Here is an 18,275-nt window from a genome sequence, read left to right as displayed (position 1 = left end):
TGGATACTGCCATAGTGCAGGCTACAGCATCATATTTGAACACTGTTTTGTGGCAGGTGGAAGCAAAGGTAAGTGAGCTCAAAGTACTTCATACATTTTGAAGCACTGTTGATCACACACAGACTGTCCCTCAACTGTTAAGTGATTTTAGTGTTTCTGTTTTATCTCTCAAAAGATTAGTCCGTAAGCTGCTTCAGGACAAGAGTGATGAGTGTTTTGAAAGCTTCTGGATCATCTGTTTTGAGTGTGTTGTTTTCTAATGATCGATAAATCAGTGCACATAATTTTTACCTGTGGTTGGTACTGACATGGAAGTTGGCACATACCGTAGATGTTTGAAGGAAATGCTGAAATTAATCTTGCTTGATGCTAACATATTAACAAAGCAAGAGTGCTTGGATATGTAGAGTTATGTGTGTATATGTATATACTTGTGTGTATCTGTGTGTGTGTACCTAGGAGCGTATAGAGAGAGGGAGAGGGATGAGAAGTGTTTTGTGGCAAACGAAGGCAAAAAGTGGGCCAGCTCACATAAGAGCACAGAGGTATAAATGATGGCAGTTTCAGGGTTGTTTGGGTGGTGGTGTGGGTGCCCTGTGCAGGGCGGGGGGTGTCCCTGCTCCCTGCCAGCAGGAACCTTTCTGGGTGCTGCGCCCTTTGAAGTGCCTGACCTCCTCACTCACACTGCAGACTGAAGGTTGATTTGCATAGTACTGCAGAAAATGCGGTGTTTTTAAAAATCCTGCCGTTGTTTTGTCCTTCATTCGGGCACAACATGTTTTGATTTGTGTGGGGAATATTTTAAGGAGTGGACGCTTTAGAAATATAAACAAAAGGAAAATGTAGCTGTTTTCTGTTTCTATTTAATATTTTGCTCAGCTGTGGCCTCTAACGGGTACTTGTTTACATATTACAGAATATGGATTATAATTTTATGAACATATTGTTTACGGTTGCATATTGGTTTCTTAAATAAAAGCAAGAAAAGCAATACTGGCTTATAGAAATGCTTGCACTAAGAGGTTGAGGTCCTAAGCAGCAGCTGGTGCAGGGGGATGGGAGCGGGAGGAGCGGTGCGTCCTGCCCTCCCGCGGCTCAGGTGCCACTGCTCAGGTACCACCGCTCAGGTACCTGCTCTCTGCTCACATCTGTTTGTTACTACTGCTTACTAAGTCTGGGGGTTGTTGTAAATGGAGATGGCAGCATTGTTTTCCTGTAAATTAATCTGATTTATAAACCCTTAAGTGAAGGGAAAATTCTTTAAACTGTTTAAAGCAAAATGTCAGCAGACTTCTGTGTTCTTCCCTGGTTTAATCTCTACATGGAAATTGCAACTGCGAGATGTTTGCAAAACCTTGTTCTCTTTTCTTATATTTCCATTAATTTTGTGATCTCACTTTCGATGAAGCATGGCTTTGTTTAGTGAAGTGGGTTAATATTTCTGTATTTCATATACGTCACACAACTGAAGAGGCCAGTTCAACATTTAAAATATACAGCTTTGAAATCTTACACATATCTGAGTATATTATTACTTTTTGTTGTCGTAAGATTGCTCTGACTGAAAGAACAGTGTAGAAAAATTTGGTCGTTTGCTCCTCTCTTGAGTATTTAAGCTGAGAAATAGTATAGCAGCAACAAGGAGGCATCTGAGCACCGAAAGGGAAATAAGAATCTGGAATCGTGTGTGGATGTATTCTTAAGTCCATCTGGAAGACACTTGGACACTTGACAAATGAAAATAGTAGCGAAAGAGGGGGGTTGTGTTATTTTTAATAAAAAGCTGTGTTTACAGTTCTGCAAAGGTCGTGCTAGCAAAAATCTGATTGTCTTAAGATGAGCTAGCTTTCATATAATTACGTTGTGCCCTATAAGGAAGTTTAGGGTATTTTAGCAAAGTTGCTTATTCTTTTGAAAATGTATGTTACAAGATTTTCACATTAAAAAGTCGTGAATGTCTGTGTTGTCTATATTTTGTTTGGTAAAATAGCAGAACATCTAATTTGCTCCTATTTTTGACAACTTGCACTGCTTAAGGCTGAAATTTCCCATGCTTGTTACCAGTCCCCTCTAGTTGAAATTTATTGGAAACCTTTATCTAGAAGAGTTTAACCATCCTCAGTGAGATGAGAACACCGTTCTTTTTTCATCCCTTCCAGCCAATACTTCGGAGAGCTCTGATTTTTTGCAGATTTTGAAGTGACCTTGAAGTTTGGAAGGAAGTAATTGCTACATTTCAGGTGTTGTGTTTGTTTGAAAGCCATGCTTTGTTATGTCAATACTGCAAGTAACTGAAAAATGCCAAGCTGCATTTACAGTAGAACTTGCTACAGCTTTCAGTTATTATTAATTAAAGCTGTGGCTCCCAGTGTGTGCTGCCACTGACCCTGATGCAGCTTTTCCCAGCAACTAGGACTTTTAGCTAGAAGAGAATCACAGGCGAAGAAGGTTTGAAAGGTTGTTTTACTTTTCTGAAATACCAGGACTCCCATTTATAGAAAGAAAAGGTTCCTGCGTTTGTATTTCTTCCTATTGTCTCTGTAGAACAAGATGCCCACAGATGCTGCAGAATCTCTGACTTCTAATTGTCATGATTCTTAATTAAAATTAAACATTGCATTAAGCATTATTCATAGTTGATAACTAGAAGTAAGTTTGAAAAGTGGAAAGGAATGTTTTTGAAGACAGATGAATATGTAATTATTGAGACTGCAGAAAATGTAACAGAAAACAGTCATTACCGATGTAGGATGTATTTATCTGTAGAAAATAAGTGTTGTTTTTCCCTTCTCCTTTTTCCAGGATGATTCTTATTTCTAAGAGTCCTCAGAATTTGAACTGGGAATCATGTCTGACAACATGGAAGTTTGGGGCTGGGTGTTTGGTTTTGTTTTTTAACTGAGGTGGGGAACTGTCCTGGTTTCAGAGGTTTTGTTGATGATTGTGGGGTTTTTGTTTGGTTTGGTTTTTTGCTTGTGTTTTTGTTTGGTTGGTTTGGGTTTTTTTTCCTTCAGTAGTGCAATTCAACTTCCTTTTTCATGCTACCATAGCCAACTTCAGCTCTTTGTTGTGTGTTGTTCATACTTACAGGCAGTGGTGTTACACTCTTACGTTTTGGACAGTGCATGTGGTAAGTAGAAAGCTCATGGTACAGAAAAACAATATACCTTCTGATAAAATGCTATGCTGCAAGATACATGTATTTTCCATATGGCAACATAGTTGCAAAGCTGTTTTATTTTGTTCCTTTTGTGATTTAAAATAATAAAATCATGGAATCGATTAGGTTGGAAAATTCCTTTAAGGTATGATGAAATGTAGCTTCAAAAAAACTTTTCAATAATATGAAAAATCTGTTGTTATTGGAAAACAGGTGGACAAAATAGTGTAGACTGAGATCTCTTTGGTTGCCGTGCTGTGTACATTTTTTTTTCCCAAAAGGCCATGAAAATTGAAGTTTTATAACAAAAATACTAGCTTTATTTTAATTAAAGCCTTCCTTTAAGGGAACTGGATGTAAAATTAGACTTAGAGTGTTTTTGGCTCTGGCATGACAATATGGATGGAAAGTAGAAGCCAAGATGCTCTCTGCCATTCTTCGTGTGTTCTCCGTACTGTAGCAAGGACATTCGGAGTTCCTTCCACTGGAGCTGCAGGGAGTTTCAAAACACACACAAGAACTTAAAAACCAAATGCAATGTTGTGTTGGACAAGGGAAGGGATACAGGGAGAATTTCGTATAGATAGCTTCTGAAAGCAGAAAAGGTTTTAAAAGGGACTGTACTTTAAAACTTCCGTACTGTGGAGCACTGGCTTTGGCAGTAAGTTACTACCAGGTATCATCAGTGGCTTGGCTGCTCGGTTGCAGTCTGATTGTAGTTTGGGCTGCCTTTGTAACAAAGATCAGAGTGACGAGAACTTTCTTGAAAAGTGCACTGTTGCTTGTCACAACCACCAGTTTTTTAATTTTTTAAAAAATATATATGATTTTTAAATTTATTTTATGATTTCCCTCTATTTTTCAAGCTGCTTTCTCCCATCTCAGGCATATGTTTGTTCTGTACTTGTTCCTTAAAGTGTAATGCAGGCTTCTGGTTTTTAGGTTATCTCTAGAAGGCTGAATGGAGCATTATCCTCTGTGTTTGACCTCCCACATGTGATACACAATCCATTAAATCTCATGTAATATTTAAGAATTTAATACATTCTTTGAATAGCATAACAGCAGCAGTACTGACAAAACACTGCTCCAAGCAAGACTCTTATACAAACAGCTGATCTGTGAGCAGTGTAATTAACTCAGCCCTCTCTGCTCTGGGTTTGTCTTACACCTCTGAGCTGGCCCTCGGCTCCTGCTACATTTCTTTAGGAAACCAGATCAAAGAAACCAGTGCAAGCAAAGGTTTCTTGAGTGCAGCATGGACATATTTTGTCTTCTGGGTGACCATGTTACTTGTGCTGTCCATACCCCCCTTTCCTCTTCCGTCACTTCACTGTCTTTGGGTTTTGTGCTGACTGTATTTCTGTTTTGTGGCAGATGAACGTCTTTGCCCTTTGACCGGCTTATGTTTAGCTGCCAGCTGGGCAATCTGCTGAGCAGTCATTCTGGATAAAAACAGAGTATTTATGTGCCTAGAGTAGTTATTTTGGGGGTATTTTAGTCAATGGCTTTTCCGTGGTGTGGCTGAACCATAAGATTGACTTCAGCAGTGGGATACGCAGTTGTTGGAAGAGCTGATGGTGAAAGGAAGCACAAGGTGATGTTCAACTCAGTAATCTGCCTTGAGAACCTCTACTTCTGCATGCCAAAGGTCATCCTGTATCCTAATCCTGCTTGCTTTTCCTTATAGCACATTTCAGTTTTTGGACTGCTAAATGCCAAAAGTGTGCCTAGTTTTGGACATGAAGGAAACTGTGCTCCATCATCAACACTGATCTAAACACTACTACAGTCAGTAAGACTAGCAGTTTGAATAACTACTTGTCAGATACTATTTTGTCAAACCATTTTTAATACCATTATTGAGCTTAACTAGCGTAATATTAAACTACTTCATGCTTTAGGAAGAGATCTTGTTCTGAGTATGTGTGCTTTGAGTAACTTTTTGAATTAAGTTGATTTTAAAGGATGATTAATATAATTTATTTTGGGGAGAGATTTAAATGTAGCATCAATTACTTTTGTAATTGCTGAGGCTCTCGGCAGTCCCAGACAGTTAAAAGTTCCTCTCTTGGTTAAGAAGACTGGCTGACTGTTGGCACACGGTCGTCTCGTGGGTTATGAGAATATGGAGAACTTTCCATATTATGAGATTATATAGTGCAGCCATACAGTGGGATAAGGCTGAATTTTGATATATTTTGTCTGGGTTAATGTTTAGTGGATGTTTTCAATCACTGATTAACCAAGACATCTTAATGAGATGTGGTATCATGTACAGATCCTTTTTGTGTGCATGCTAAGACTTTAATCTGTAGTGTGTGTACTTTTAATTTGCAATTGACTTATACTAATAGCTTCTAAAGGGTTATCCTTAATACTAGATTTGACAACTTATGGAAGATTTATGTGTCACAATAATACAATAGCTATCATCTAATGAGATTCTTACTGATACTGTTGTGAAAAACTTTTATTACATGGGCAATTTCCCCTTGGCATGGGTTTTTTTTAAGAATTCAAGTCAGAATTATCAAATTAAAATGTCTGACTGCAAATTCTGAGATGAGAAAAACTTTTATGTACTTTCACTTCTGTTTGTGTAATTATGCAGTTTCATAATGCTACATTCGTGTTAAAATCATATTAGATAATTGATGTGACTCTTGATTAGTTTCCCATTTGAAATCATGGCAACTGAACAAGTGAAGATTAGTCCATTTAAGATATTAGTAACTTTAAAATATAATATTGGCAGTCTTTCAGGCTTTTAGGATTTCACTGAATGAAAATCTAAAGAAACAGCAGTAAAAGACTTGGTTTGTCTGATTGGTCTTTATAATTTGGATTTAATTCACAGCTGTATCCGAATAGGGCTCCCCCCTCCCCAGAGCCTGCCAGATGCTGCTTCTTCTGTCCATATTCTTCAAACTTGAGATAACTCCATTGTTTTGAATCAGAATTAAATTTCCTTTGTGGCCTTTCATCACCCTCTATTTACTATTTTCTTGTTACTATGGTTTCTGGAAATAAATTGGATGACAATTGTTTTGAAGACCTAATCTATATACAAACAAGTATTTCAGTGTTTAAATGGTACAATGAATAGTTTAGCCATGAACTACCTCCGAGCTCATTAAAGTGGTCAGCGCTGTTTTTGAGGTTAATCCCATTGCAGTCCAGACTATCTTGATTGCTAAATCAGTGGGAGTAAAAGGGTAGAGCTCTTGCTCTTCCAGTAAAGGCTTCTTTTTTTATGTTTGAATTTTGTTTCTTTTTCCAGCTAAAAATTCTGTTTGCATGTAGACTTTACTTAATTTTATAAATCTGTTTTAATGTGGAATAATGCTTGGCAATCTACACAGCCACGAAGTTCTGAAATGTTATTTATTTTCTTAACCATTGATACTTTTGTATCAATGCACCCTTATGCATTCTTGTAGTTTAAGACCATGTAGTAAGAAACTAATATTTCCCACGTACAATATATTCTTGTTCAGTTTGTAAGTGGTGTTCAGGGAATGAAGCATTTTTTTCAGTTCTTTTTATCCTCATCGCTGTATGGCTGGCTTGATATTTTATTTATAGCACCTTGTCCAGATGCTGCCCTGCATCTGCCGGCGTGTGGACACCATCCAGACACCACCCGGCTGTCTGGCCCTGGCGCAGTCTGAACTCTTCTGCCAGGTTGCAGTTCTCAGAGTCAAGACACTGAGATATGGCACAAACCCAGTTCCTTAGATGTTATAGTGACCATGTGTGTTTGAGTTACTACAAGTTCTTCCTCCTCCTGAGAGAATTTCAGGTAGAGAATAGATGGGTGGATGTCTTATTTGCTTTATGTGAGACCAAGGTGAAGTCACTTGAGTAAAACTATATAGCAAATCAAAGCCAGAAGCAGATTTCAGGTGTTTCTGCATCCAGCTCTGTGCTTGGCCACCTGCCCCTGGTTTGTGTACCCCCACCACAGCACTTTGGTTTTGAAGAACTTTGGAGCATGGCTGATGCTTTGGATTCCAGTTGTCAGATGAAGTGTCAGAGGATTCCGAGCATCAGGTTTGAAGTGCTGTGAAGAGCAAAATGCCATATGACTCCACCTAGAGAAGTTTTGCAATTTATGGCAGAGAAAGAGGAGATAAAAAGGTCAGGTCAAATGAGTGCAAATTACTAGAAACTAGAAATAAATTGTGAATGTATGGGGATGTACATGAAAATACATTCTTGCTGAAACATCTGTGTCAGATGTTGTAGACTTGTAAGATTTGTTATCTTCTTGGTCTACAAAGGAGAAAACAATGGGTCAAAGCAGTTGATGTAATTCGTTGGATGTTAGACTGATGGTGGCATCCTGGTGAAAAGCAAAATCTGTGGTTAAATGATTGTTTTTCTAGTCCAGCTTTAAGTTGTAGCAAACTTTTCTGTGGCTTTTTGCCTTTTACCAGAGACCTTTTCCTTTTACTTTATTAAAGCACTACCTCTAATTTTCTACTGTTATATCTGCTGTACGGTACTGGTTTTGTATTGAGGCATAGCAAACAGTGTCAAAATAATGGATGCCTTGCTTCTACCTTGGCTTTCCAAACTTCTTGTTATTAATACAATTTTGTCAGCTTTATGATATTTGTTTTGTTCTTATCCCCTCATCCATTTTCCTGGTGTGTTTTTCAGGATGTGTTTTCCAGCACCTCCTTGCTATCATTTTTTTGATATTTAATGCGCTGCTGTTGGGAATTGAGGAAGTGTTTCATCCCAAATCACTGCAGAGCTTCCTTCCCACGCTGCTGCCAGAAGTGCTGCAGACGAGCTACTTAATTTGCACTGGCAAAATTTCAAAGAGAAGGTCAGCCGGCCAGGTTATCCCCCTGCGGGGCTTCCTTTTAAATGCCATTTTTCTTCTGTCTGTTCTACTTTTTCCCTTTACTTGTCCATTGGGAGCAGAATGGCTCCAGCTAAGCTGAGTGGTGTGGATCCTTGCTTTCAGGTGGAACTCTCACAATTTAGCGTGTATCACGAGAACAGCTTCACGGTAGTTGGCAGAAAATGAGCGTTATAAAGTCAGGTCAGAAAGCACAGGAGAAAGTGACAACGTTTGGCAGCAGGAATGGGGAACCAGACCATGCTGCCAGAAAGGCATGTGAAATACAAATTCACAGAAGGATAATGAAAAGGAAAATGCAGCAGCTGAGATCTATTCGGATTATGTGGTAGCTACACTGAGTGTTACGTGTTGCCAAGCTCCACTGCTGATGTAATTTAGTTGATATAATATGAGCACAGCTTCAATGCACTCAAGTTTGGTCCAATTTAATTGTGTATGTTTAAATTGCTAACAAGCTGCGGGTGCGTGAGTGCATCTAACAGCACACAGGTCAGCTGCTGTTTCTGGGGGAAAGAGGAAAATCTTCCTGTGCGGTGAGGATGACTTTTTTCAGTGCTATACGTGAAGGGAATGAATTTTGTCTGAACTCACAGCAGAAAGACTGTACCATCTACTACTGGTCCTTAGGTATCTCCATCAGTGAATGATTGAAGAAAAAGGGGATGAAAACAACAAATCCAGTTACTTGGCCTGATAGGAAAACACTTGGTGAAACCAAATCGTCAGTAATTCCCTTCTTACGACGTTCACAAGACAGCTGAAATAGACATTTTGGAGTACAATGAAGAAAAGCTTATCTAGGCTTATTAAATGTAGATTATAGCTTGTCAAGTTAAATAGCAATGTTGTAATTACCTTGTTTAGTTCTATTTTGAATTCCTTTTGTTAGTATCCAGGCTGCAATTAACATACTAGAGCAACCCTTGTTTCTGCTTGCGATCCTTTACTCTTCCAATGGTCCATGTGAGATTGGGGAAACTGTACAGCATATTTGCATCTCTTTGAAAAGAAGTTATTTGAGCTAGTTTAAATGTTGGTTGATGTTTTTAATTTATCTGAATGGGACACTTCCCATATGTGTGCACATGTTGGTAATGCTAAGAAATATGTAAACAGACACTACTTATGATCATCGGTATGGTTAATGCAAAAACATGTGGATAACTTCAGCTTTACGTAGGTGTGCACTATTTCATTGTAATTAGGTGGTGACTCATGCAAATGTCACCAAGACAAGAGCCGTAAATGAGTTTTTCAGGAGTCCTTAATGTGTTTACTTTGTGTCACATTTTTAAAGACACTTGGTTATACCTGCCCAGACAAAAGGTGCCCAGGCTGCATGCAGACTTCGACTCGTGAGACTCTGCACAAGCCCGCTGATGTATTTTCATCATGGCTATCTTTTTATTTTCAGCCCTTGTTACTGAGCTTTTTTTTTTTTTTCCTAGGTAGATGCATTCATTTTGCAGTAAATCACCGTTTAATCTACACAGAAGAGGATACTCTGGGTGAACCTAAAGTAAACAACAAATGCATTTACTTCTAAAATCTTTTATTTATAACTAGGAACTTTGACAAGGAGACTTCAACCAGTCCTAGTTGCTCATTGTTTCAAATGAGACGCTGGCGGGGTAGGTGCAGTTTTGGAAAATACGTTTGGTTTAGCAAGGTTGATGGCTGAGTTGGGAAATGATCCTCCTTCAGTAGATCTGGAAAAATCTGCATTTTCTTCAGTCAGGACTCATCTTTTCATTGACCTGGCTCTGTTACTTGTAGAGTTGTTTCGTAAACAGGTGTCCAGCTGACACAGGAAAGGTGTCACAGTGCGCTGAGCAGGTTTGCTGGTTGGGAGCCAGGGTTTGTCCTGCCCTGTTAATCAGTGACAAAGTAGTTGCATTTATTTGCTGAAATGATTGAGGAGCTTCAACAGCAACTCCACGTCATTCTACTTGTTTTGAAGTGAAGTGACCCTTTGAAAGGACATTTCTGTTGGTGTTTTAGGGACAAGACACATTATTGGCCCTTAATAGCAAATAATAGAAGTTAAGCTGGCTATTGGAAAGTCTTTTGCTTGAAGATAGCCTGAGTTTTCACTTTCATTTCTTTCGATGTATTTGTTCCTCCTTAGTTACTTTGCAAAGAGCATGGACTGTAAGGAAGGAGTAAGGATTACACTTTAAGTATATTTTAACAACACATCTATTTTGTGTATGCAAATTCCTTTAACTTCAGGGAAGATATATTATTAGACTGTCTAGAAACTCCACTCTTGGAGAGTTCAAATTTTAAGTACTTCTCTCCTTCTCCAGCTCCCCAATAATGGAAATAAAATGAAGTATCAACTTATTTTTAGTTACTGGATTTAAGAATGGGAGTTCAACTGTAATAGGACCTGTGTCGTATCCAGCCTGGACTAATAGATTTGAGAAGAAGGCGTTGCCAGCTGGAACGTGCATGAGTGTTATCTGCATGTGTGTTGTAACAGATGTTGAACAGAGACTGCTTGTCAAAGGTACCTTGTAGTAACTTTTAAAGATGCTTATTTGTTTCAGTACATTTTTCTTGCATCACTAATTTTTTCCATAAAGTCAACCACAAACTGCATTATTGGGGACTCCAGCTGAAACTTGTGGTGAATAGGAAATAGATTAAACACAGGTTTTCCCTTTTCTCTGCTTGCCAACAGTGATGTCAGTAGTTTTAATGATCCTTACCTCAGCTCGCTGCAGTCCTAGCACTCTCTATTAAAACACTTCTGCACTGTTTTTATATGTTGTTAAGGAAATGCTGATGGCTGTTGATAAGAAACAATGAGGTATCCAGATGATGACTTCAATTCTCAATAAGGTACTTTCGCCTTGAAGTATACTATAATAGTTCACTGAGGAGAGAGGAGATGAAGGTTATTTTGTCAAAAATTTAAGAAATATTCTTTTAAGTCCAGCGAAGAGCATTTATATGCTAAAATTGAGAATGGGGCCTTTGGGTGTAAGTTACACACAAACAAGAATTCCCTGGATCCAAGGCCTTATAGGTTGACTGTATTTCCAGTGACCTTGGAGAAGCAGCTTTGCTCTCCAAATGGCTGTTTGCCGGCAGAATAGGCACCACTGTTCTGTAACATTAGCATGGATTGTCATTCTCAGTTACACCATTTTTATTTTGTGGATGAAATGCAGCGGTACCAGGTTGTGTCCTACATGATTCTGGCTTTTCACCGCAAGTCTCAAACTCTTGGATATTTCAGTCTGCTGTGTTTTTTCACTGTTCTTACACACATGCAGGACTTTGAAATGTGAGTGTCTGGGTTTCTGCAACTGTGGGTTCCTCAGTATTATTTTCTTAGTGAATTCCTCTAGGAAGTGTTGTTTTTTTTTCAAACAGACTTGTTAGTCCCTCTCTTCCTTTGCTCTTCTGGCTTCTGAATCCAGGAATAAATGCCTGCTAGTAGTGGTTGCAATGACTTCTTCACCATATTGATTGAATGGGTGAGGAACTGGGTTGGACAGGCCATTTTGTTTAATACATGATGTATTTCAGTTTAGATGACCTGAATACTAGTGAAGGGGTGTAATACTTGGCCCTGATACTGCAAGTTGTTATTTATGTACTTAAAATCTCTTAGCAGAATAAGGCCTAGTGATGCAGAAAAGCTGTTCCTTGCTTTCCTTCTGCTTGCCCTGGCCGTGCAGGGCAGGTGGGGCTGTGGGTGGGCGCCCACCTGTTCCTCCGGCCCTGCCGGTGGGAGCCGGGGCCAAACACCCACCTTGGATACGCGGCACGCCAATCACGCACACTTTGCTCCTCCATTTAAATGAAGACATTTCTCCTTTGTCGCTCATCTTTATTAATAAAGTATGGCATTACTGGCTAATTTTAGGTCCAACGTAGTTGAAAGCTCAAAGCTATGTGAAGCTGTATATAGATATTTGGGTAGGAACATTCCAGTAGATCGCAATGTGAGTGCTGAAGAAAGTTGAAAGTAAATAAGAGATCTGTGAGATAATTCTCCAGGGAGTTTTCACAGCATGCCACACATCATTTGCAGGGATAGGCTTTCCTTTCACTTGAAGGACCACACAAAGTAAATTCTGTTTCTTGGGCAATTAAAGAATATAGGACAGGAGGTCTTTTCAGTTTTTTTACTTCAGCGTGTCTATGGGAAGCCTTTATTTGTACTGAGGAAAACACACTGTTTACCCATCTTTTCAGGAGCATAGTTAATATCGAATATAGAAATAGACACGCTTTTATGTGAAATCTAAGTCTTGCTTCATCCGATTTTAGGCGAAACTCCTGAAATGTAAATGATGGTAGTCCTCTAACCCCACTGAAAACAAAACCAGTATTCATTTCATGTCGTTCAGTCCCCAGTGGGTATGGCCGTGTGCAACTGCAGTGTGCAGAGAGGAGGACGAGCCTGTGGGCTGTGGTGGCCGGGGGGTGGCTGATGCTGGTGGCTAATGCTGGTGGCTGGGGATGGCCGATGCCACGGCAGGCGGGCGGTGGACGCTGTGCCCCTGCAGCCATTTGCAGCAGGCCCTTGGGTGCTGCAGGAGCACCCTGCGGTGCCCCGGCCTGCGGCCTCAGCCCCGTGTCCTCCAGCAGGGACACTGCCCCGCTGGGGCTGAAGCATCTGCCTCTGGATTGCTGGTGGGACAGGAGGCAGGTCGTCACCGAGAGCTCCGAGCTGTGCACCGCGTCACTTGTCATTAGAGTCCTTGTACTGATGACTTGCCTGTGTAAAATCAGCTGAAAAGCAGAGTTGAGAGGTCCTGTTGACAGAGCGAGTTGCACCATGTGTGCTAGGTCAGGGAGGCTGGAGGCAGGAGTTGGGGAAGAATGGTGGGACAGGGTCAAAGGCAGCTTCTGACATGTATTCCCCAGTAAACCTGTGCTGGGCATGGTTGGGGTTGCAGGATACACCCAGTCCTCTCTTTGAGAGAAAAGCAAAATGTAGATACATTTAGGGACTTTAACATGATTTTCTGAATACAATTTTTTTTGTAATTTTACTGTCACTAGAGAGTGGTAATGCTGCACCCCTAATGCTCCATTCCTTGGTCATCGTTCTCATGCAAGCCGTGGCGTTTGCAGGTGGCCAGGAGGCCCTACAAGGAGACTTGATATCTAATGAATCTTCTTTGTAGTGGGTAAAAGCGCCAACAGCAGCCTGATGGTTTGAGCTTTTCTTTCTCTTGACACAGGAGCTTGTCAGAGTTAATCAGTATGGACACTTAAATTGTTTCTGCTTAGGTGAATCTCTTGCAAGTTTTAAATGTATTTCTGACTGCTTTGAATTTTATTGCCAACATCTGTTTTAAATACTTTTGGGATTCAGATGCGTGAGTACAGTTCAACTGGGTACGCCATAATTTTTCAAGGTACTAACATTTTCAGTTTGGATGAGAATTCTTTTAAAGGAAAAGAAAAGGAAGGGGAGGGAAGTAATTACAGAAAAGCTTTTAAAGTGCCCATGACGCTAATTTTCTTTCTCTTTCAATTTCAGAATGATGACCTATACAACCTCAGCAAATCCTTCTTTTAACTCATGGGTATCAAGACTATAAATGTTTCATGCTATCACAACTAGGACCTCACCTCCTCCTCCTCCTCTTCCTCTGTAAATGGGTACGATGCATCCAGTTCAGTTTGTTTACTTTACACAAACCTCAGGAGTTAGTTGACTGAGCTGCACATCCCGTGTTGTGCCAAGCAGAAGCACTGTGACACCTGGACAATGAGTCTCTTACTTCATCCTCTACCATAAGGACTTAGCTGGCCACAAAGAACTGATGTGCCCACCACTATGTCATGGTGAGAATGGGTATTTTACTAGCACATTTACACAACTTCATTTGCTGCTGAAAACCTGTATGACAAATCATCATTGTAAATTATTGCATACAAAACTTAATGTTGGTTGAAGAGTATTAAATATTTAACATAGGTTTTGATTTATACATGTACTTTTTTAATTAAAATGTAAGTTTTCCTACAGAACATCTTTTTTGATGTGGAACTGAGGTATACTATATTCTGTTGTAAACAGAGTGGGAAACCTACTTAAAACAAGGCTTCTAAGAATAGATTAGGGTACTATTCTTGTTTTAAGATTGTAATTCAGAAAATAATATAATATGAGTCATTGGTCCCTGGGCCTTGATTGTACAGTCATATTTACTGATACTATCAGTTGTAAGATAACCCTGATGTTGAGCTGAGTTCTTTCCAAAAGAAAAATAATTTTGTACTCCTTGTAAAATAGTAGTCTGTATTAACTACAATGAAGACAAACATTACTGTACATGGTATTTACAAATGTCAACTTGAATTCATCAGTTGCACAGGAACTGACAAAAAAAAATCAGAAAAAATAAATCAAAGTCTTCCATTGTATATATTGTAAAGAAAAAAAAAAAACAACCAACAGAAAACCACAAAACAAAATGAAAACAGAAAAGGGTGAGCTTTTGAAATTGACTCCCTGGAATGAAAATGTGGGTGTTTGTAAATTCTGGAAATCTCTTTCTATATGTAATAAACTAGATACTGTTTTATCTACTGTAGTGTTTTTTGGGGTTTTTTGTTTTCCTGGTAAACTGTCTCAAATATCTCAAATTGTTCCACCATGTTTCTTTGGTGTTTCCATTGTGTGTAATTGAGAATGGCCATGAATCACCGTAACTTAAGAATAAAGTCAAGTGTAATTAGGTGTAGTAGGGAGTACGCTTCCTTGAATTATTTCACTAAAGCTCTTGTTTCAGTTTTCTGGAGAATCTTCAGGATACAGCCCTGCTTCCACTAAATCAGTGGAAGAGTTCACAGCAAGTGAAATCACTGGAAGCCATACCAAGACTTCAGCATAAAATTTAAAAAGAATAGCCCAGATGATTATCTGGAAATCGGTGCGAGAGGAAGGATGAGGAAGAATTCTTCTGCGACTCTCCTGTGCTCCACTGTGGTTCTATGCAGATAGAAATTCTTGTGCGTGTAGCCTTTGCAGAGCCTTAATTCCTTTGGGGACTCTGAAAAATACTGAGATCATGGATTTCCCAGTGAAAGGTTGTTGAAGTGATAATTGAACTTGAAGCCATGTCAGGTCCCTGTTGGTCCCTCCTCCTACTCCTGCCAAGCACCTCCATGGACCACTGCACATTCGACAGGATTCTTCTGATCAGGAAAAGGCAGGTGCTCAAAGCACCAGCTGTCCTTGCAGGTAGGCTGTCAAACCCTCAAAGAAGGGGTTTCTTTCCCCTGAGATGTTTATGGTGTCTGGGGTTAGGCTGTGGTTAACATAATGTCCTCTTCTGACTGCAGTATAGATGAAGGGGCCATTGCACAGCTATTTTTCACCTCTTTTTTGCGAGAGGCTCACCATTCCCTTAGATCTGCTGGTGTTATTGCACATATACAACCACTTGGACCCTGTCAACTCAGAAAGGACTTGGAGAATAAGAACACTTAAATCATTCCAGATCACTGGGAATAATTGCTTGAGTAGTGGTGCTGGCAGATGCGAGGGTGTTGCAAGGTGAGGCTGCAGCCCAAGAGGGACCCGCGGCTGCCCAGGTGCTGCCTTTGGAAACCCTGCCCTGTGCTGACAGAACGGTCTCCTCCCAAAGAGGCTGATACCAGTCAGTAAAAGACGCGAGGCTTTGCTTCGTTTTTATGTCGGAAAGGGCAGGTTGATCCTGTTGCTCTTGATGAGCGTTGGTGTGTATTCTTCCAGAGAACCATTAATATCTAAGAAGACAGTGCTTGCTTTAAAAAGAGACTCACATGCATCAGATCAGTATTTAAATTCATAAGTTACCCATTTTATCTTAAGATCCTTTTTTTTTTTTTAATGGGGTTTAATTGCAATGAAAACTTGGCATATGATCTGAAGTAAAACCATAAAAACTCACCCCAAACCCCTTTGCCCACAGCCTTCTCCTGTTTAATGAATTAACATAAATGCTCACTGTGTTGATTTCATTGCTAAATATTAGCTGGTGTTGAAGTTAAAATGCCTTGGATAGAATAGTATTTTATGGGCATTGTGCTTTGTATTGTTTCAGATAATTTCAATGCTCTAGCAATTACCGAAATAATAGGTTTGTAGGTACTGGAAGCTACTGTTAAGTTTTAAAAGGCCATAGTGAATACATTTAATCCTGTACAAGTATTTCACAGTGATACCTCTGTGAAGAAATTTTATTCATAAAATACGAATTTTAAGAAGCTGTAGGAATTGGTGATGGTCACTGTGGAAGGGAATGGCGGGGGGAGGATAGTGCTGATCTGGTGGGTTTCCATTCATGTTAATCGTAATGTATGGCCAGACAAACAGCTTGCTAATGATGCTAATGTGCATTGTTTTTATGTTAATCATTATCTTTTTCCTAGTGAAATCAAACATGCCTGTTTAGAAAATGTTTTGAAAAGGCTTTTGAAGCAAAATGCATTCATAACCAAACCTGAAACTCTTTATTTTTTTATTGCAGAGATTTTTATTCTTCTAAATTGCAAACTTTAATAAATAGACTATTATGAAACAACCACTTTTAAATTAAAGCATGAATGCCTCAAAAATATGGTACTATCCTATGTTATCCTTTTATGAATTCTTTTGTTCTGTCTGCCACAGAACACATTGTCATTTCTTTAAATTTGAGAATGAGCAAATGGGATCAGTCCTATATCAGCTTGTAAAACTCAGATGCTCAAGAGTTTATTTTCCTTTGAATTTTTTTCAAGTGCAAGTTTCTGGTTATTGAGTTATTTTCTGGCTCCATTACTGGGACAGCTTCAGTTTTCAAAAACTCTATACTGAATGCATTTATTAGTGCTATTGGTTGAAAATGAAAGGGGTTGGAAAAACCATTTGAGGCAATTTCCAGGAGCACAAGCAAGACTTTACACTTGGGTTTTTGCAAGTATTGCTGTGTTCAAGCTCAATTTGATGCTGAGTTGACATGTATGTTGTGGAACTCTAAATATTTAAATTTTCATCCTTCTAGTCTTTGATATTAACCTCTTTAAGTAGTATGTAAAATGTTATATGTCTCCTATAGTGTTGTTTGTTTCCCAGCAAAAGTACACATTCAGAAAGCAAGAAGGAAATTCAGGCCCTGTTTATACGCATTTTCTAGTGCTGTAGCTGTACTTTCGGCATATTTAAGAACTGAGGATCCGTGTCCATCTTGCTCCCAGCTGACTTTTGGCTGGAGCTATTATCCATGCCCTCTATTACACTCAAGGGCTGTATAATGAGTAGTATGTGCTTAAATGGGTCCTATCAACTTAGTGTGTGCCATATTTCAGCTACATAAAGTGACTCTGCAGCAACAGATTAATGCAGCAATATGAGCAGCCTTCCCGTTTGCTTTTGAAATGAATAGCTGAAACTAGTACTTGGTAGCAGCTTAAGTACAGCGTGTCAACTGTTAATTGAATCAATTTGGATAGATGTTTGAGTGCTTCATTCTGCAGCTTAATTCACAAAAGATAGCATAGTTTAAAGAAGCGATACTGAAAATAATGAAGTTAGGGTGAATCTTTTACCATCTCTTGTGTGACCTCCAACCCATCTTTGGGTGCAGCCGATGTTTGGTTTTTCGTTATTTCGGTTTTTTGTTTTCAGCTTGCAAGCCTTGAGGCTAGTTCACTGGTGTAAAGTGACAGTATTCACCCTTGTCCAGTTCACCTTGTGTTTACCTGCTTATTAGTAATTTCATTAAGCTGTGACTTTGAAGATACCATAAATAAGTTGTTTGTGAACTTGTCGGATGTCTGTGTGAAATTCTTCAGGCTGTAGGATAGAGAATGGAAAAGAGTAGAAGAAAATTCAGGACTTTCGGTTTGTAGAAGAGCTCTTTCTTTTTTTTGTCTTTGTACCTCTAAGGTGATACTATTCTCAAAAGCGAAATGAGGAATCTGAGATGGGGAGGACCGTGATCTGTCATACTGGCTTCTTTCCAAATATATGTTTTGAAAGAACATTTATATATAAGAGCAAAAGGTGGAGGCTAATCAACGACTACTTGAGAAAACAGGTGTTATTCTAACTTCTGTATAAAAATTCTGTCAGGGTGGAGTTTTATATTCTACATTTGGACTATCAGCAATGAGATAATCAAATGTGAGTGTATGCCTGCAATGGGCAGGCTCAGATGTTACAGAAAAAACCCAAGAACTCTCCTCTGTACTGTGAGACAGAGTAAAGCTGGGTACAAGGCCTCTGGGAGGGAG

At 39.4% G+C, this 18,275-nt stretch overlaps 1 protein-coding gene across 1 annotated transcript in view; it reads left to right on the top strand.

The window, feature by feature from the left end:
• IRS1 (insulin receptor substrate 1) overlaps positions 1-14,718 on the top strand; it is a 52,149-nt gene extending 37,431 nt beyond the window's left edge. The window contains exon 2 of the mRNA XM_065640246.1: positions 13,549-14,718. The gene's annotated coding sequence lies outside the window, so the exon portion shown is untranslated. The remainder of the gene's footprint in view (positions 1-13,548) is intronic.
• Positions 14,719-18,275: the final 3,557 nt, after the last annotated feature.

Source organism: Caloenas nicobarica, chromosome 8 (genome assembly GCF_036013445.1).
Source record: "Caloenas nicobarica isolate bCalNic1 chromosome 8, bCalNic1.hap1, whole genome shotgun sequence".
Classification (NCBI taxonomy): domain Eukaryota; kingdom Metazoa; phylum Chordata; class Aves; order Columbiformes; family Columbidae; genus Caloenas; species Caloenas nicobarica.
Note: the sequence above shows the minus strand (reverse complement) of the source record. Positions and strands in the feature narration are given on the sequence as shown.